Consider the following 21,702-nt stretch of genomic DNA (forward strand, 5'->3'; position numbering starts at 1 on the left):
GCACCTAACAACAACAACAACAATCTTTATGGAAGCAGATTGCCAGGGCTTTCTTCCGAGATGATGCTGCATGAGCTCACACCACTAGCCTTCAGATTAACAGCAAGCCCAAACCGTGCTGACGCTCAGAGACCTTAATCGGAATTTTCCAGTTTCTGTTTGAAGAACCAGCCAAAGTGTATTTGACAGTGTCTTCACAATTGAAGGCTTCTTTCCTATGTGTGTGGAGGAAAGAAGAAGAAGTGTTCCTATACTGATTTTTTTCCCTTCCTCCACCCTCCCTATCTTTGCTGCCCACCTCATTTCCCCAAATAAATACACAAAACAGAGACCCAGTAGTGATCCTTGAGCTGCCCTGCCCTGTTTGAACCCTGGCTTGGCTCTGACACCTGGCTAAGTTGTTTAAGCATTGTGTGTCTCAGTTTCCTGATCTGTATAATGGGAATGATGATAGTTCCTACCTCACAGGATTATTATGAGGATTAAGCAAGTTGACATGCGGAAAGCAGTCAGAGTGCCTGGTATATTGTGAGCACTGTGGCGTAGTGGTTAAGTGCTATGGCTGCTAACCAAGAGGTCGGCAGTTCGAATCCGCCAGGCGCTCCTTGGAAACTCTATTGGGCAGTTCTACTCTGTCCTATAGGGTCGCTATGAGTTGGAATAGATGGCAGTGGGCTTTTTTTTTTTTTTTTATGGCAGTGCTGTTGTTATCTGTTGTAGAGCCAGCCCTTGACTCATGGAAACCCCATGCACCATGGGATTGGACTGTTATGATCCACAGGGTTTTCATTGGCTGCTTTGGAAGCAGATCACTAGGCCCTTCTTCCAAGTCTGTCATAATCTGGAAGCTCTGCTGAAACCTGTTCAGCCTCATAGCAACATGCAAGCTACCACTGATAGATGGATGGTGGCTGTCTATGAGGTGCCTTGGCTGGGCCTCCTGCATGGAAGGCGAGAATTCTACCACGAAACCACCACAACCCTCACGTCAGTGGTGTTGTTAGGTGCCATCAAGTTGATTCTGATTCACAGCAACCTTGTGTACAACAGAACGAAACATTGCCTGGTCCCACTCCATTTTCACAATTGTTGTGATTGCCGCCATCGTTGCAGCCACTGGGTCAATCCATGTTGTTTGAGGGCCTTCCTCTTTTTCGCTGACCCCCTACCAAGCATGATGCCCTTCTCCAGGCACTGATCCCTTCTGATAATATGTCCAAAGTATGTGAGATGAAATCTCGCCATCCTTACTTCTAAGGAGCATTCTGGCTGTACTTCTTCCAAGACAGATTTTTGTTTGTTGTTTTGGTAGTCCAGGGTATATTCAATATTCTGCACCAACACCATAATTCAAAGGCATCAATTCTTCTTTGGTCTTCCTTATTCATTGTCCATGCATATGAGGCGATTGAAAATACCATGGCTTGGGTCATGTGCACCTTAGTCCTCAAAGTGACATCTTTGCTTTTTAAAACTTTTTGCAGTAGTTTTGCCCAGTGCAGTGTGTCATTTGATTTCTTGACTGCTGCTACCATGGGTGCTGATTGTGGATCCAAATAAAATGAACTCCTTGACAACTTCACTGTTTGCTCCATTTATCATGATGTTGTTTATGTCAGTGTTAGTGATCATTAAATCAAAACCTTATGGGTCATATCCATTCTGCAGTAACTTAGGAAAAAGGATTTTAGAATAGTACATTTTGAAGTATTATATTTCCTGTATTTTCACAGTAATAAAAATAAATTCCTAGTCACAGTTTTGGATGGAAAGGGTCAGCTGTAATCAGAGAAAACTTACTCAATGCAGCCTCCCTCAAGGTTCAGAGACAATAGAAAGTCACTCTATTCTGTGTGTAGCAGGAAAAATAATACCTAAACTTCTGCACATCTCGTGTATGCGAAGCCCTGTGCTGCCTGCTCCACACTGATTATCTTGTTTAAAGCTAATAGGAACCTTAGAAGTGTGTTCTTATACCCATTTTACAGAAGCTTGAACACGTTTAGAGAGATATGAAACTTGCCCACTTTAGCAAGTCCCTGAACCAAGCCCTGAGCCTGCACTCCTGTCCCGCGTGGATGCTCTTCCTCTATCCAGGTCTGAAAGAACAGTGAGCAAGACAGGGTGTCGGTCTGGCTTCTCATCTTCACCGTATCATCTTTCGTGGTTGATAAGAAGTTTACTAATGCATATGCATTACGGCAGTTTTAAAGTTCAAGAACTCTGCTTATATATGCCAGTTTGCCAAAAACAAGAAGCGACGTTCAGCATTTTTGTTTCCTATGGCTTGATCAAGCTTCCCTGGTCAAAAACCTCCTTTTTACAGTGGTAGAACAACAAAGGCTCTTAATTGAGGTTGATAGTAACTTAGCCAAGTGAGTTGGAGCAGGGATTTCCATGTCCTTGAGTTTCAGGATGATTATTGGCCCACATACTTGTTGAGAGCTTTCCAGTTCCAGTTCTAGCTGCTATTGAGCCGAGTCCGACTCATGGAGACTGTGTGTTCAGACTAGAACTGTGCCCATAGAGTTTCAGTGGCTGATTTTTTGTTTTTTATTTTGTTGTTTTTACATTGGTTGCCAATCCTATGACATGTCAACAGTCTCCCCTTCTCAACCTTAGGTTCCCCATTACCAGCTTTCCTGTCCCCTCCTGCCTTCTAGTCCTTGCCTCTGGGCTAATGTGCCCATTTAGTCTCATTTTGTTTTATGGGCCTGTCTAATCTTTGGCTGAGGGGTGAGCCTCAGGAGTGACTTCATTACTGAGCTAAAAGGGTGTCCAGGGGCCATACTCTCGGGGTTTCTCCAGTCTCTGTCAGGCCAGCAAGTCTGCTGTTCCTTTGTGAGTTAGAATTTTGTTCTGCATTTTTCTCCAGCTCTGTCCGGGATCCTCTATTGTGATCCCTGTCAGAGCAGTCAAAGTAGCTGGACACCATTTAGATGTGCTGGACTCAGTCTGGTGGAGGCTGTGGTCGTTGTGATCCTTTAGTCTAGTAGCTGGTTTTTTAGAAGTAGATCATTGGGCATTTCTTTCGAGGCCCCTCTGAGTGGACTCGAACCTCCAGTCTTTGAGTTAGCAGCCCAGTGAGTTAATCGTTTATACCACCCAGGGACTCCTGCTGTTTAGAGCACCCCTCACTAATTTCGTTTTGGAAAGGGAACCAGAGCAGAATGGTTCATCTGTTTTACTTACCTTGAGGCTCAAATATTTGAGAGGATACCTTTGAGCTTATTTTTCTTTTTGTTCTTAGACAATGGTGGTGAAATAATTCACGTGTCTACAATAGAGCATGGCAGATAACCCGTAATTTTTCCTTTATGTTCAGTCTCAGGTGGCCTCGGTAGCTGGGCCTTTGCTGTCTGTGGAAACCTGGAAGGAACCATTATTTACATTTCAACCCTGAGCCATAGGTTTGTACTCATTTGAAAGATAAGGAAATTTGACAGAAAGGCTGAGTCAATAATATTGGTCTTCACCTGCAAGATAGAATTAATAAACTAACTGAAGCGTAAATTGTTTGTTATTTTGATTACGGAAGCTTGATGAAGTCCCCAATAAGTGAATCTTTAAAAAAAATTATTATCTTATACACTTTAACTTCTTCATTACTTGTTATTTAGACTCCTAATACTGTCACAGATTGAAAAGTAAAAGAAAAATATCTTTCTACTCTAGAATGTTGCAGTTTCACTTAATGGGGGAATAAATTCTTTTCCTTTTCTTGCTCTTCTAGAAGAAAATGTTCCACTGAATAATTAATGTTTCTAAAATGAAGCCTTGTGTTTTGATGATACTAGAATAGCTCTCATTGTCTAAATGAATGCTAGAAAGCCCTGAATATTAACTATTTTCATCTAATACACACTTTGAACATAGGGAAACTCAGCCATTGTGAATGTTCTCAAGTGAAGTTCAGATCATGAATTATACAGAACCACAGACAATTAAAAATGATGGAACTAATCACAGTATGCAAATCAGCAACTATTAAGAACCACGTGGGCATTCTCCCATGGTGGTGTTCAACTAAAATAGGATGTTGTAACTGGAAACTTAATTATGTAATTCAAGAGGGCGAATACATTATTATACTTTCACACTTGTTGAAAGAATCGAGACAAAGTCATTTGTGATTTTGTAACTTTACAAAGTTTTTACTTTGCATGGTATGAAATATAAAATGCATTTTTTTTTTTTAATGCAAGAGAGGCAAAATACAAACAAGGTGTCCCTTAGTTTTGCATATTCTGGACCTAAGGTTTCTGTTTCTAAATGTGTGCTTGGCTCAAAAAAGATATAAATACCTTTCATATTACTGATTTATACTTAAAAAAATTCATTCTGAAGATTCTACAGCAGGTCTTTGTTATCCGAGGATAATTAGAACCAAAAAAAGACCATTTAAAGTGAATCCACTTAAATGGGGACCAAAATTTCATGACATGATAAAGTAAAGCTTTTGGACTGTAGCTTGAAAAATGAAAATGAAAATACGTTTTGGCTTGTAATTTAACAAAATTTATTTTATCGTTGTGATTGTGGACTAGCTTATAGAATGAGCAAAGCAAAAGTCAGGTGCTGATTGTTTTGGGGTAAGTACACTTTTGGACACACTTGTATGCCGGTACCTTTATGGTACTTTTTATTTCACATTTGACATAAAAATGGTCAGTTTTACAAAAATAGTTGAGGTCTTTGGTCATTTTCCTTTGAGGCCTTTTAGATCTTTACTATTAAAACCATTTTGTATTGAAATCCCTGTCTTGTCACCAGCTTTTGATATTTCTCTCAAATAATTGTTATTTGGTCAAACTCTGCACGTCCTCATTTGTCATTGTGTGACCTGTTGCTGGGGAAGTTCTCTAATGCCAATTTGAGTTCCCCCAATGGAATTCTGTGTTTTGGGGGCAAGATTTGCCGTTTGGCTTTGCGGTAGATATAGGTCATTTTGTGGGAGATACAGGCACTGGTGATGTGATCAGGCAGAGATGCTGTTGTTGAGTAGGGACAGGTTTTTGAGTGGGAAAACTGTTGGTTATTAGAAACCTATAGTGAAACCTGTGAGAGCCGGAACTCTACCAAAGTTTTTTTCAGGTCTTGCAAGCTTTCCACCTTTGGCACAGGGTACAGCCTTACCACTTTTCTCTTGCTTATTTTGGTGGAAAATTTTTCAGTTTTCCTTCTCTGACGGGTTTCTGCTTTACACAGGTTCAGGCTTTCACAGGTTTTACTGGATTTTAGTGACTTGAAGGCTTTGCTTCCCTAAATAGGCTTGAAACTGTAGGTATGTGGATTCTGAGTACCCGGATAGCAAAGACCTCCAGTTTATTTGTATGAATCTGGTGGCGCAGTGGTTAAGAACTCGACTGCTAATCAGAAGGTCAGCAGTTCGACTCCACCAGCTGCTCCTTGGAAACCCTATGGTGCAGTTCTACTCTGTCCAGTAGGGTTGCAGTGAGCCAGAACTGACTCCATGGCGGCAGGGTATAGCGGTGTAGTCGAAGGAAAAGAACGTTGGATCATTAGTTGAGAGATCTAAACTCTAGTCTCACTTCTGCCACTAAGTGGCTGTATGATCATGGACTAGTCACTTAATGTTCTTAGGGATCAGTTTACTTCCAGGTAAAACGGGTCTTTTAAGCCTGGCAAGAACTCTGTCATTTTATTTCATGGAGTCCTACAGCTTAGTGGTCATCGACCAACCCCTTCTCCTTTGTAGTTTATTTGCTCTCTCTATAAAACAATTTCAGTAACCACAAAGATATGTAATCACAGTTTTGGTAAAGTTGTAATCAGCTCCTGGGTACCATCTCACATTCCGCTTTTTTCACTATTGTTATCTCCTATAAGTGTTTCATCTATCATAGTCTTAATATCCTTATCTTTTTCACATTTATCTTTCTTAGTTCATTGAGTAAATGTGCTTTAATATATTTAAATATTTTCAGAGCCATTGAGCAACTGTCTCTGTACTTGAGAGTTTGGTGGTTTTTGGCTATGTCACCATAGACATCTTTGTAGATGACGGTTTTTGTAAAAATAATTTCTCGCACATGTAGTACGGTTCTGTGCACGTCGCAGTGCTCCAATGCCGTTTGTGGCTGCTGTAAACAGGAAGAAACAAACTAGGACAGAGCGTCTGGCTGAGGGAAGCAGGAGGAAAACTGAAACTGGGAGAACATTTCCTTTTGCTGTTGCCAAGCGGGGCAAATAGGAATTCCTGGGAGTGGGGCTTTGAGTAACAAAGGAAACAGGAGAGACAATACAGAAAACCAGGTGGAAGTCTGAATGGCATCTTCAGATGCTTGGCCATCCTGCCACACGACACCTAGTACTTGATCACCTGGGAGGATTGGTGACCCATGTGTTTACCAGCCCAGCAGGCAGGTTCAGAGAACAGGCCATCCCCAGAGAGGGTACAGTCTCAAGGAGCAGATATGCTCACCACTAGTAGAACCAAAAAAAAAAAAACCAAACCCAGTGCCATCGAGTTAATTCCAACTCATAGTGACCCTATAGGACAGAGTAGAACTGCCCCGTAGAGTTTCCAAGGAGCACCTGGCGTATTCAAACTGCCAACCCTTTGGTTAGCAGCTGTAGCATTTAACCACTACGCCGCCAGGATTACCACTAGTAGAGCACACACAAACTGAAGTAGCTAATCCTACGTTATTAAAAATTGTAGCACTTTCCATTTTTACTCAAGATTTTGGGCATTGTCAATGCATTCTTGGGGGAAGTAATTTTTTCATCCCTTGTAATTGTATTTGCTACCTGTGAGCAAGGTAAAAAGCACAGCTGACACTTTTCACCTTCCTGGCAGCATCTCCTCTGGTCTGTGGCAGTCACGGCTTCCTCTGCGTATTTCGGGGGAGCTGTTTGCAATGCTTGTTTCACATAACTTGCCACAATGCTGGGGTGGGTTATTGGGCAAGAAAGGGAACTGCAATGCTGAAATTGGGGGTAACTTGGTTGTTTTTGCAGTAACCTCTGGTAAATGTTTCGGGTGAAGCCAGTTAAGGTGGATTCAGTGAAGGCAATTTTAGTCATGATTTAAATTATCGAGTAGATTAAAAAATAATAATAATAACTAGAGAATGACAGAAATTGTATGTCACATTCCACTGTGCTAGGTCCAGTGGGAACGATGTTGATAAAGTCTGATGTAATCTAATATTTTTAAAAAGGTTAACATAAACCCAAACCAATTCCTTATATAGACATACATACATATATGTACACATGTATGTATGTACAGGTAGTCCTCGACTTACGACGTATTCAAGTTACAATGAGCTGCACTTACTACTGTTTTTTAATACATCTTTTCATTAGTGACATGTACTACATATGATGTTGCAGCAGGTAATTTGCTGATCACTCTTAGATGTTTTATTCTCAGACGTTCAAAGATGGGATTTACAGATACTGACAATAAAAAGGAGGCAATTATAATGAGAACTAAGAAAAAAAGAGGTGTTCAACTTATGTCAGAACCAACTTACTACGGAGTCGGCAGAACCCCATCGTAAGTCGGGGGTTACCTGTATATATGTAAACTTTTGAAGGTTACATTTTATAATTAAAAAAAATTTTTCTTTTCCTTCAGATTCTAGGTAAATTGGAAACTGGTTATTTTCTCAAACTGAAGGAGAAACCAATGAAGGGATGGTGAATTCTCTTTGAGCTTCGAGTAATAGAATAAGAAGTAATGACGTTTTCAGAGTGCTTTTGCAATACTGTTGGGAGGTCAGATACTATTGCAAGAAACAAAAAGCCTAGAGTTTTGGATATTTTCTCTCTCACACACACATAGACAACTGACAGTATTCTGTTTTAGTTGTATGAGATGGATTTTTCTTCTTAACAGAAATTTACGTATTTTTTTTAAGGAAGTTTTTGAACCCTGGTGATGTAGAGGTCTAAGACCTACGGCTGCTAACCAAAAGGTTGGTAGTTCATGTTCGCCAGGGGCTCCTTGGAAACTCTTTGGGACAGTTCTACTCTGTCCTATAGTGTCATTATGAATCAGAATCAACGGGTTTGGTTTAGCTACACCTGAGGATTAAGGTGGGACCTAACCAAACAGTTAACTCCTTTTCTTAGACTGGATCCTTGGGCCAGTCCTTTATGCCTATTCAGGGTAGCATCCCTGCATTTAGAAAGAGAATGTGAGAATTGCCAAGATGTAAGTTACAGAAAGACAGTTCAAGTGTAGGAACTCATTTTAGTCACACTTAAGTTTGATGCCATTTTCCCCTAGTTTCAGCCCATTTAAGCCCTAGGAAAACTGGTGGTCTCGCCTTGATAAGAGACCTAATACCAGTTGCCATCAAGCTGTTTTGATCACTTTACGCCCAGCACCTGGAACAGTGTCTAAGTAGGAGCTAAAAGGTCAGCAGTTTGAACCCACCAGCTGCTCCTTGGAAACCCTGTGGGGCAGTTCTACTCTGTCCTGTTAGGGTCTCTATGAGTTGGAATCTATTCGATGGCAACTGGTTTGGGTTTTTTTTTTTTGTTGTTGTTGTTGCTTAATACATATTTATTTAATGAGACAATCAATGAAACTCCTGACTAAGCTGAAAGTTCTTTGAGGACAGGACTAGTCCCTTTGTCTTTGAATTTCTCATTGTTGCTTCACAGCAGCTGATCTCCTCGTGGACCACCTGGTCGGGGGGATAAGATAACCCACACTTGGCCTCCTTTCTTGGCAGGGCGGGGGGTATACACTGTGTTTTAACCATATTGGTACTATAGGTTAAGCCGTATATCTATCTGCTGCTTAGGAGTGGTGCAAACAGTTAACGAGCTCAGCTGCTAATCCAAAGGCTAGAGGTTCAAGTCCAGCCAGAGGCACCTTGAAAGAAAGGCCTGGTGATCTCCTTCTGAAAAACCAGCCATTGAAACCCTGTGGAGCACAGTTCTACCCTGACACATGTTGGGTCACCGTGAGTTGGAGTTGACTCAGTGGCAGCTGGTACTGGTTGTGGTGTCCACTGCTTAAAGCATAAAAGAGACTTTCCAAGATGTTTGCAAAAGATGATGTGGAAAGGGAGCAAAGGTGTCAGGGCAGGACTTTATTACTTGCTGGGGTTACAAGCTCCTTGCAGAAAACCTCTCTGATGGATGGCAGAGGGAGAGCAGGAAGGGCGTGTACTGGGTTGTCACAACTGGGCCTTCCCTTCTGAGTCAGGTCTGAGGAAATGTGTGGTAAGTCACTTGGAGGCAGAAGTTCTGTGCCTGACTCGGGGTTAAGGTGGCTCTTTGGTGTCCCTTTTACCCTGCCTAAGAAGTCCTGTTTCTGCCTAAAGAAACAAAAGAGCACGAGGGAGCAGAGATAGAATGAGTTCTATTGCAAATTGTGCATAATTTGAGTAGTACCAGATAAGAAGTCTCGCAGATGGAAAAGCAGATGTAATTCCAATAATCTAACAATATCCTTGACCAGGTGCCCTGAGGGTACCTTCTGGTTTTTCCTTCCCTTCCAAGATGATCCTAAGGGGGAGGGGAGCAGGCCAACTTTTCTGGAACCTCTATACTAAGTTTATCTGGAAAGGAAATTTTAGGTACAAGGATTTCAACTTTAAGGCATAGTAATAGTTGGCTTCTTATCAGCTGATGAGGAATCTTGAGACAGCCAAGAGTATTTTATGAAATCATGAACATAGGCTCCTTTTCTTCTTTCTCTCTCTCTTTCGTGCACACTGTTCAGACGTTGGAAGTTGTCATGTTTTGCGTGCCAGGCTTTATGCTGGGGTAGCTAGTGTCTCTCTCAAAAAGTATTTGTTAAGCTCTATTCTGTGTCAAATAATTCCTGCCAGCTTACCTTCCCTCTTCTCCTACACACAGCCTAAGTCTTGTATTCTGGCTCATCTTCTTTTACTAGAATTATTCCTTTCCACCAGAATTCCATTTTGCCCGTGCCATCCCCTCACCCCAATTTTACCAGTCAAAATCCTATTGCCTACAAAGACAGTCGATGTCATTGGTGGTTCAGTGGTAGAACTCTCCCCTTCATGCAGCAGACCTGGGTCTGATTCCCGGCCAATGCACCTCAAGCGCAGCTACCACCCATCTGTCAGTGGAAGCTTGTGTGTTGGTATGATGCTGAACAGGTTTCAGCAGAGCTTCCAGACTATGATGGACTAGAAAGAAAGGCCTGGAGATCTACTTCTGAGAATCATCCAATGAAAACCCTATGGATCACAACAGTCCACAACTGATCATGGGAATGGTGAAGGAGCAGGCAGCATTTCTTTCCACTGTGTGTGGGGCTGCCATGAGGCGGGGGCTGAATGGACAGCAGCCTTTAACCATGAAGACAATGGCAAATGCAACACTTTGATGAAACCGCATCTCCTTGGGAAACTCACCCCTTTCTGAGCTTCTGTAGTGCCCTGTGCTTCTCTCATGGCCCTTACCTTCTCTGGCCCCATGTGATAGCTGTTTGTGAGGCAAGCCTGTATTCCTGATCCCCATTCATGATGGTCAAATTGGCAACCTCATTTCCCATCACTTTCTCCCTCCTTCCTACTTGCCTTGCCATTCTTGAGCTAGAACTGAACCTATCACCCACACATGGTATACTTTTGTGTGTGTGTGCTTTAGATGAAGGTTTACAGAGCAGCAAATTAGTTTCTCATTAAACAATTAGTACACATATTGTTTTGTGACATTGGTTGCCAACCCCACATCACGTCAGCACTCCCCCTTCTTGATCTTAGGTTCCCCATTCACAGCTTTCCTGTCCCCTCCTGCCTTCTTGTCCTTGGCCCTGGGGTGGCGTGCCCCTTTAGTCTCATTTTGTCTAATCTTTGGCTGAAGGGTGAACCTCAGGAGTGACTTCAGTACTGAATTAAAAGGGTGTCCAGGGACCATACTCTTGGGGTTTATCCAATCTCTGTCAGGCCAGTAAGCCTGGTCTCTTTTTGTGAGTTAGAATTTTGTTCTCCATTTTTCTCCAGCTCTGTCAGGAACCCTCTATTGTGATCCCTGTCAGAGCAGTCCGTGGTGGTAACTGGGCGCCATCTAGTTGTGCTGGACTCAGTCTGTTGGAGGCTGTGGTAGTTGTGGTCCATTGGTCCTTTGGACTAACCTTTCCCTTATGTCTTTGGTTTTGTTCATTCTTCCTTGCTCCAGACGGGGTGAGACCAGTGGAGTACCTCAGATGGCCACTCACAAGCTTTTCAGACCCCAGATACTACTCACCAAAGTAGGATATAGAACATTTTCTTTATAAACTGTGTTATGACAGTTGAGCTAGATGTCCTTGGAGACCAACACGTGGTATACTTTTTATAGACAAAATCTTTCACTGTAGCTTCTGGGGTAAAGTTCACTGCATGGCCTCTAGGGCCCTTCTGATCTAGGCTTCCCATCCCCCAGTTGTACCACGTATTGATCATGCCTAATTACTATCAGCTTTCTGAAAATACCAGGCTCACTCTCAACTTCATGGCCTTGTACATGCTGTTCCTACTGCCTGGAATGCTTTTCCTCTTCCTTCTCTACTGGCTGAATCAGACTGATCACTGAAGATATAATTCAGGTGCCTCTTCTAAGAAGCCTACCCAAGCACCATCTTGCTACCTGGGTCAGGTGCACCTTGTTGGTGCGGAGCTTCTGGGCCTCACTCGATAAAACTCATTAAAGTGTGGGTCAGACTGTCAGACTGTGTTTTCAGCCTTGTTTTATTTGTTAGTCTCCCCAGATGGGACTGGATGCCGGGCCTCTAGCATCATACCCAACACAGTTTAGGAAAGTGTCTTTCTTTCTGATCATTCATCTACAGACCCATCATTCCAACCCATGCTCAGTGATTTTTTGTTTCATTTTGCTAATAAATCTTTAATTAGGGAGTCCCACCTGATGCAGAGAGGTGTAGCAAATGTGGAGGTTGCCATTTTTTCTCAAACCAAGACTTGAATGACTTTATTAATTACTTCTTCTGTTTTCATAAGGAAATGCCATATATGCTTACTACCACATTTGAGAATTTAGTAAAAATTGGTGGAACAAGACAATGCCTCGTTGCCTACAAATGCTATAAACCCAGGTGCTTTTAATTTTATGTATGAGCAGCTACAAGAAAACCAATGCCAAGAGATGGCCTTGCATTCAGCTTAGGTCAACTCATCATCCTAAAGTGTGAGAGGAGAACCACAAGGGAAGGAGAGGACAAAGAGGACGTTGGTTTTCACTATTTACTAAGCCTATTCAGGTTTCCTCTCTCTCTCTCTCATTGTCTCGAGTCGATTCTGACTCATAACGACCTTTTAAGACAGAGTAGAACTGCCTCATAGGATTTCCAAGGAGCCGCTGGTGGGTTCGAACAGCTGACCTTTTGGTTAGCAGTGGTAGATCTTAACCACTGCACCACCAGGGCTCCTATGTTCCGTTATTTCTTGTTGGACAAAAGCATGTTCTCCATACTCAAGGTTAGTTTACTGCATTGTGCTGAACATAACTCCTCTAGGGAACAATCTCTTACCTCTGACATTCAGATGTCATTCATAAATGCACAACTCTAGCAAGATTCTAGACCCTTTGTCTTTCAGATAAGACAGACCCTCCTTTCCCTGCCAGGATCTGTCATAGAATGACAGCAAATGACTTTCTAGTGATGTTAACCTGCTTTATGCAAGTGTTTCTTCACCCATAGACTGAATGGGCCTAAGCAGGATGACCTCTGGGGTGTCTTCTAGCTTGAACATTTTGAGGTTCTCTGGTTGAAGGTAGAACATTAAAGATGATGAATTTAGGAAGGAAACATCAAACATGAATGAGGTTCTGGTGCTGTTAACACCTACCCACCTACTGCTGTCAAGTTGATTCTGACTCATAGCAACCCCATAGGATATCTGAGCTGTAATTCTGTATGGAAGAAGACTGTCACATCTTTCTCCCATGGAGCCCTGGTGGTTTCAAACCGCCGACCTTTATGGTTAGTAGTCGATCACTTTAACCACTGTGCCATCAGGGCATCGACATGTGAGTGTAGATAACAGCACTCCTGTGGAAAGGGCGGACATTCCCCCTTTCTCCATGGAGTTTGGAACACTGAAACAAGTGGCCAAATTGTGTCCCAGGGGTTGTTCTTAGTGACATTGACTGGGTTTGGGGTTGGGCAAGGCCTGATTCTCCTGAGAGAATTTTTTTCTTTGTCTTGAGAATATTGCCAGTGCGTGGCAGAACAAAGGAACAAAAGAAATGGACATCTTCTAGAGTTTTGCACCTCTCCTACCTGGAAGCAATATTTGGGGGTGGAAAATGGAAGCATTCTGTGACATCTGTATTCCCAGGCCAGACATGGCAGCTCAGCTGAGAGGTGGAAAAGGGAAGAGGGGATAATTTGTAGAATAGGACAGTGAGTGTCTGGAACCCTCTCACTTGGAGGGAGGTTCAATACAGTTCAGTCTCTGTAATTGTTTCTCTTCCCTTAAGAAGTTTATGTTTTTTTTTTACTTGAAATTTTAAGAATGATCACAATTCAATGGTACTTGTTAAACACTTAGTTGATCATGGTACTTTTTAAACCTTTATTTTGGAATGTCCATAAGGCAAGTGGAAACCCTGGTGGCGTAGTAGTTAAGAGTTCAGCTGCTAACCAAAAGGTCAGCAGTTTAAATCCACCAGGAGCTCCTTGGAAACCCTATGGGACAGTTCTGTTCTGTCCTGGAGGGTCGCTATGAGTCGGAATTGACTCAATGGCAACAGGTTTGGTTGTTTGGTTTTATAAGGCAAGCAGTCTCTGATCTAGTGGACAGATGGGTTATGATGACCTGGGAAGAACTCTGTATTACCGAGGCTGGTTCTCAGTAGATGCTTCTAGTGCCTGATAGTCACAACTATGAGCCAGCAGGAAAAGAGTTGGGGAAAATCTGCTCCATACAGGCAAATGGGCAATACACCCTAGGCTAATGCTAGCTGAAATATCACCCCACCTGTGATAGTAAGAGTTGGCTCTGATTCTTCCAAACCAAACTCCAACTCAGTGTTCCAGGAGCTGGTTGCTCCCACCCCCTAAAGTGATATCCCCTGAAAAGGATGACCTCCCTTACCCCGCCACAGCCAACAAACCCGCACCATTCTTCCATTTACCTTTGGCGAGAGAAAATCTATGTGAAACTTTGTGTACAGTCCCACAAACCTGTTTTATTTTATCATTGCGGTCAAATACTACTTAATAAGCTCTCTTAGTTGGGGGTAAGCTTAACAGGAGTTGATATTACAAGGAGTTTGTATTACATATACATATGCACACACATCTATGGTCCTAAAAACAGAAGAGTGAATGAACACATGTATGTTTAAGAAACAACCCAGCAACAGGACATAGATGAATAAATCTTTACGGTAATTAACAAGGAGCCCTGGTGGCCTAGTGATTAAGAACCCAGCTCCTAACCGAAAGGTCAGCCGTTCAAATCCACCAGCCACCACTTTGTTGGAAACTCTATGGGGCAGTTCTGCTCTGTCCTATAGGGTTGCTATGTGTCGGAATCGACTCTACAGCAATGGGTTTGGTTTTTGTTTTTTACAATTAATAAATCTTTGTGTAACAGTTGTGGGGGCTGGTGTTTATGTCCCTCACTAGCGTAAAAGCGTTTTCTTTTCATTTGGAGGGTAGGTGGGAGAAAAATCATTAGTTTTATTCTTAGAACAGTTGAGGCTATGAATAGAATGTGGTTTGGTGAATAGGAAATGGCAGACTTCCTGTGGTGGGTCTGGTAGAAGATCAAATGTGGTATGTTTCTGTGAGGTACTGGGGGACTACACCAGGGGTAATAATATCCTACAGGCTAGAGGACTGGCTTCTAGGAATCGTGGTTTCCTAGGCTTGACTCTCAGGTCATAGGTCATCTGGACTCATTGGCCTGCTTAGTACAAAGTGATGGTGATAGACAGAATCATGGCATCCCCAAAGATATCCCCATCCTAATCCCCAGAACCTTCACAGGTTACACAGCAAGTAGGAATTAAGATTGCTAATCAGTTGACCTTGAGATGGGGAGTTTAGCCTGGATTATCCAGGTGGGCCCAATATAGTCAATCATAAGGCTCCTTTTAAGTGAAGGAGGGAGGTAGGAGAGTCAATGTCAGGATGATGCCATATGATAAAGACTTGACTGGCCAATCCTGGTTTGAAGATGGAGGAAGGGGCCATGAACCAAAGAATGCGGGCAGCCTCTAGAATCTAGAAGAGACAAGAAAAGGGATTCTCCCCCTAGAGCCTCCAGAGGGGAACATGGCTCTGCCCAGTGAAACCCATTTCAGACTTCTGACCTCCAGAACTGTAAGATAATACATTTGTTTAAGCCACCAGTTTGTTACAGCAACAATGTGAAACTAATACAATACGGAAACTTATCTCTAGTTTGGAAATCTAAGCACCTGTTGGTTATTTATGGAATTAAATAACTCAAAGAAAACTCTTGTCAAAGTTAATTCTGAGATCTTTCTAAGCTAATTAATTTTTTTAGAGTGAGGGCAGGAACTTTCTTTTCTTCATTATTGTGTCCTCACTGCCTCGATCAGTGCCTGACTCACAGTAGGTACACAATAAGTATTTTGAATGAATGAGTCTCTTAACTAAATCCATGAAAAGTCAAAATAATTACCTTTTCAAAAACTTATTTTATGCTAAAGTATGTTATCATTATTTAAAGTTTTAAATGCAGGCTTTCATTATAGAGCTTTGCATTGTCCTTCAAAGAAGAGAAGCTTGGTTAGAGAAAAAAAAACTTGAAGTTGGGTTTAAATGAGTCATTTATTATTTCCTCAGATTCTAGGAACTTAGTAGATTCACATGGTTGGAGTGCTAACCTGTCCCTTTGACTGCTCAATAAAACTTTCATGATGTACATAGCAAGTTGTGACCTTAAATCAGTGACATGAAAGAACTCATTAATTATTTGTGAAACTCTTAGTTTGGGAAACCTGGTTTATGAATATATTACAGTATTAATGGTCTTTGTGTGACGTCTTTGAGAACTAAAAATACTTCCAGTGTTAATTTGTCATTTTGTTAGTCACTCATTCTCTGAACAAACTTTTGCTAAGACCCTGCTATGCGCTGGGCCCTGAGTAGTGGTGGTGGTCTGTGCTGTCGAGCTGATTCTGACTCATGCTGACCCCATATGACAAAGTAAAACTGCCCCATAGGGTTTCCTAGGCTGAAATCTTTACAGGAACAGATTGCTAGGTCTTTTCTTCTGTGGAGGAGTGGCTGATGGGTTTGAACTGTCAATCTTTTGGTTTAGCAGCCAAGTGCTTGGCCATTGTGCCAGTGGGGCTCTTTAGGCCCTGAATAAACCAAAAAAAAAAAAAAAACTCGTTGCTGTCAAGTTGATTCCGCCTCATAGCAACCCTATAGAGTAGAACTGCCGTGTAGGGTTTCCAAGGAGCGCCTGGTGGATTCGAACTGCCAACCTTCTGGTTAGCAGCCCCAGCTAAGTTAAATAAACTTGGCACCTACCCCAGAGAAGCTCACATTCTAAAAAAAAAAAAAAGCTCACATTCTAGATGAGAAGAAAGACAAGCAAGTAGATAATGAGAATATGGAATAACAAGTATAAAAATAATTAGGAGGGAACTTCCATCTCTGCAGAGAGAATGCAGCAGAGATTAGGAGATGTTTGAACCAGGTCCTGAAAAACTAGGAGGAGGTTGGCAAGTAGAAGGGAACATACATTAATTGCCTCCTGAATACCAGACACTGTGCTAGACCTTTTGTGTATCATTTTGCCATTTAATTTTTACCCTGAGGAAAATGATATCCTAGTTAAGTAACTTTGCAAAGCTACACAGAGTGGGATTTGTAATCACTGTCTTAGAAGTCATTGGTTTTAAAGTTCTAGAGCAGGTATCAGCAAACTTTTTGTGTAAAGGGCCCAATGATAAATACTTGTGACTTTGTGGGGGCCATATGGCCTCTGTCACAACTATTCAGCTCTGCTGCTGTAGTGTGAAAGCAGCCGTTGCTAATATGGAAAAGAATGAGCATAGTTGTGTTCCATTAAAACTTTACTGACAAAAATAGGCAGCAGGGCCTAATTTGGCCCCACGGGCACTAGTTTGCTGACCCCTGTTGTAGAACAGCAGTTATGAGTACCATTTTGTTTAGGTATTTTTCTGGAGAGGGAGCCCTAGGGTTTCATTAGCTACTCAAGTGGGTTAGTGACTAGTGAGAGCTTTGGTCAGTGGCAGTTTCGGAATGTGTTTTAGAACCTCCCAGTCAGATGCTAGCAGACTGGTTTAATAATGGAGATTCAGACTGATCCAATTTTCTAACATGTCACATCATTATGGTTAATATTTAACAGGCATCTAAGAATCCAGATATAATACATCTTTTGGTCATTATAGATGAGTCCAAAGAGAAAACCACACGAATTCAGTCTTGGCAGGGAGCTTGACATTGTGTGGGCATGTGTGTGTTTTAACTCCGAGAGTTTTAAAAAAATAGGACTAAAGAAGATTTGTCTGGAGCCATTGGGAAGAAATAAGGTAAATATCTGAATGGATGGACTGGGAGAAGCCAGAGTGTAAAGCCCAGATACCTCTGCCTTCTGGAATAAGGCAGAAACAGCTGGTTAGCATAAAGAGGACCTGGCTGTGTGAAAGAAGTCCTTGGTCCAGATTTGAAAAGCAGAATACATCTTGACATCTTAAAGCAACAAGCCAGAAAAATCTGTCTTTAATAGCTGATACTGTGGGGAACGTGGCCAAATTCAGACTTGAGTAAGGAATCCTTTAGAGCAAAACAATGAATATTTGGAAGAACCAATCTTTCCGGGAGTATATCCTGAGAGATTTAGTGTGACAGGAAAACACCTGGGAAACAATTAAAGGGCTTCAAAAATATTACTGAAAGGAAACACGGGGAAGCTATTGAAAAACGTGTACTGGCCCCATGTGACTGAAAGATTTTCCTTTTGGGTGATGATAGAGGAGTGGATGAGGAATAAGGTTACTTTGGGGAGGTTAATTGCTTTTGAATAAAACTGGGTTTTGAAAACCCAAGTGTTGTCAAAGCTTCTAAGATGGTTTCAGGTTGGGATGGTTTCAACTGGATTGAAACATTTTCTCTCCACCAGAATAGATGAAAAGTGATGTCTGCCTGTTGTCTCTGGAGATCTGTGAGCCTGGATTTCTGAAGTATGTTTTTATCTGGTTCCCCATCCAACTCAGTTGTTTGTTGCTCTCAGGGTTGGATTGGGGAAAAGAGGGTAGAAAAGATGGAAACTATGGTAGTTGATATCTTCCTGGAAGAAGTTGTGCATGTTAACAGGCCAGGGTTATTCCAATCAAAACATTTTAAACTTTTCCTCATGTTTTGAATCCTGGGCACAAATCTTGCCTTGGATGGAACAGATGTGATTTTGGGACGTGTGCAAACTACCATAATGTTGAAGCTGAGTTTCGCTGGCTCTCCTGCCACCGTAACTCACCCTAAATTACTCAAACTTAGCCAGTTGCGTATTTGTGTGTTGTTTCTGGCCTCTTTCTAGGTTCCAGGCAGTTTCATAAAATGCAGACAGAGCTTCCTCAACAAAATCTTAGGGCAGCTGAAGAAAATAATCTGTAAAGCTGATAAATGCTTTCACGTGGATTATGTCAAGCAAACAGTGTTTATATAAAAGGCTTTAACATGTAAACCAATTAAAGATTCTTAAAATTTGACTTCTCTTTCCCATCTGACAAAGCTTCTTAATAATGTAAATATAGTAAAGAATATCCATACTCTGCAATCTTGCTGACATTCTTTTGTTTCAGCAAGGGTTAAATAAAGAAGATCTTCAAAGCATTGTTGATATAGTTTACAAAGCTTTGAAGCTTTTATTAGCATCTCTGGAAATCTTTGTTTCCTGGCAAGTTCACTAATGGAGTCTATAGTTTCTCACAGAAATCCATTTCTTAGCCGTATATAGTAAATAGTCTCATCAGTAAGGATGCTATTGCAAGATTAAATTAACATCAAAACTGGGCCTGAGTCAACTATTTCCATTGTAAAGCTTTTACAGGCGGATGGTATAATGTTATTTAGGTCAAATTAATCTTTTCTTTATCTGAAATCATCTCATTAACTCCCTGATATGGGAAAATGCACATAAAATTAACAAAGTAATATGCATTTCCACAACTCTCATGGCTGCTATTGAAGATGGAACTACACTGCTCTATCCCAGCATTTCTCATCTCAGTAAATGGTACTGTGGTCACCCATTTGTCCAGTCTGGCCACTTCTCATTTCTTGCACTGTCACCAGCAGGTCCAAGGGCCACTGTTTCTCTCTGGATGGCTGTGATGGCCTCCTTTCTCGCTCCCTTCTTCCTCTTGTCCATCTGCCACCCCCTCCCCACATACATCCCCTCGCCCACAAACCAGCTTTCCTGAAGTTGATTCCGACTCATGGTGACCCATGTGTGTCAGAGTAAAACTGTGTTCTATAGGGTTTTCAATGGTTGGTTTTTCAGAAGTAGGCCATCAGGCTTTTCTTTTGAGGCGCCTCTAGGTGGACTCAAACTTTCAGCCTTTCAGTTAGCAGCCAGGTACGTTAATTTGCATGCATGCATACACAGTCTGTTTTCCTTGGAGCACCTAGAGTGGTTCTTTCAAACTAAATTAAAATCATGTCACTCCCTTGCTCACACCTGACAGTGCCTTTCAGTAGCTATTAGAATTGAGCCCAAAGTCCTTTTATGACCCAGGATCTGTGTCCAGCAACTCTGACCAGTGTTTTCTGCTGGCTTCCCATGTATTCCTCCTTTCACTCACTCCGCTCCAGCCATACCAGATACCCTGCTGGTCCCTTGGACATACGAATCACTCCCATCCCAAGAGTTTAGAGTTTGTATTTTTTCTTTCTTCTTCTTGGAAAATTCTCCCTCCAGATAGTTAGAAGCCTTTTTGCCCCAGTTCCTTCAGGTTTCTGCTCAAACGTTAACTACTTAGAGACATCTGACCACTTCATCTAAGATAGACACCTCTCTCCCCATTCTCTTACTCTGCTTTTCCTTCACTTATTATCCGATATTCAGTCTATTGCTGATTCATTAGTTTATTGTTGTTTATTTAACTTTTAATTTGTCTTTCATTCCCAAGAGAGTGTGAGCCCCGTGAGGGCAGGACTTTAGTTTATCATTGTATCTCCAGTACCTAGAATGGTGCTCAGCACACACAGGCAATCAGGTACCTGCTTGGGTGTTGAAGGAAAGAGCCAGAATCATTCACGTTGTTTTTGCTATATATGTTGTTACCAAACCAAACCAAACCACACCCATTGCCACTGAGTCCATTCTGACTCATAGTGACCCTATAGGACAGAGTAGAACTGCCTCATAGGGTTTCCAAGGAGCGCCTGGTGGATTCGAACTGCCGACCTTTTGGTTAGCAGTTGTGGCTCTTAACCACTACGCCACCAGGGTTTCCATATATGTTGTTAGTTGTTGTCAAGTCAGCTCTGACTTATGTACAACAGAACGAGACATTGCTTGGTCTCCTGTACCATCTTCATGATCGATGGTATGCTTGAGTCCATTGTTGTGGCCTCTGTGTATTTTGAGTGCCTTCCAACCTAGGGGCTCATCTTCCAGCATTATATCAGATAATATTCTGTTGTGATCCATAAGGTTTTCATTGGCTAATTTTCAGAAGTAAAATTTTCAGGCTTTTCACCCTGGTCTATGTAGACAGAGCCATTGGTGTCTTGCTTGCCTTCTTTCCTTGGTGATTCACAGGCACATATTTAGCACAAGGAGAAGGAGCCACATATGCAAAGTCTATTTTTAATACAGGAGAGTTCCTATAATTATCTAAACACCCAGAGATTACTTTAAGACATTTTATATTACTAAAGGAACTTTTTCTCCTACAAATAAGCAACCAGTAATCATCCTATAGATACTGTGTGAGAAGAAATAGGAAGTTGCACAAATGTTTATAGGACCTTGTAGAAGATAACAATGGTCTTATTCCATGACATGTTTTGTTGGTATAATTTCTCTGAGCTCCTTTTGAAAAGTCAGGTTTACTGAGGTGTAATTTATATACAATAAAATTCACCCTTTTTAATGTACAGTTATGAGTTTTGGTAAATACATACAGTTGTTATGTACCATCGTAATCAAGACGTAGAATTTCCATCACCCTAAAAATGTTCCTCGTGTCCCTTTATAATCAACCCCTCCACTCATCCCCAGACCCTGGTAATCACTAATATGTTTCCTATCCTTATAGTTTTGCCTAGCCTGAAATGTCGTATAAAAGGAATCGTATAGTTCATAGCCTTTTGTTATGGATTGAATTGTGTCCCCCCAAAAAGAGTGTCAACTTGGCTAGGCCTGTTCCCAGTACTGGGTTGTTGTCATCTATTTTGTGATCTGATGTAATTATCCTATATGTTGTAGATCCTAGCCTCTGTGATGTTAATGAGGTAGCTATGTTAATGAGGCAGGGTACAATCTACAGGATTAGGTTGTATTTTGAGTCAATACCTTTTGAAATATAAAAGAGTGAAGCATGCAGAGAGGAGCAGGACCTCATACCACCAAGAAAGAAGACCAAGGGGCAGAACGTGTGCTTTAGACCTGGGGTCACTGCACTGAGAAATCCTAGACCCAAGGGAAGATTGATAACAAAGACCTTCCCCCAGAGCCAACAGAGAAAGAAAGCCTTCCCCTGAAGCTGAGGCCCTGAGTT

At 41.8% G+C, this 21,702-nt stretch overlaps 1 protein-coding gene across 21 annotated transcripts in view; it reads left to right on the forward strand.

Annotated features, from left to right (window-relative positions):
• SVIL (supervillin) overlaps positions 1–21,702 on the forward strand; it is a 278,042-nt gene that overhangs the window by 39,018 nt on the left and 217,322 nt on the right. The gene's annotated exons all lie outside the window — the stretch shown is intronic.

The sequence above is a fragment of the Loxodonta africana genome, chromosome 4, assembly GCF_030014295.1.
Source record: "Loxodonta africana isolate mLoxAfr1 chromosome 4, mLoxAfr1.hap2, whole genome shotgun sequence".
Lineage (NCBI taxonomy): Eukaryota > Metazoa > Chordata > Mammalia > Proboscidea > Elephantidae > Loxodonta > Loxodonta africana.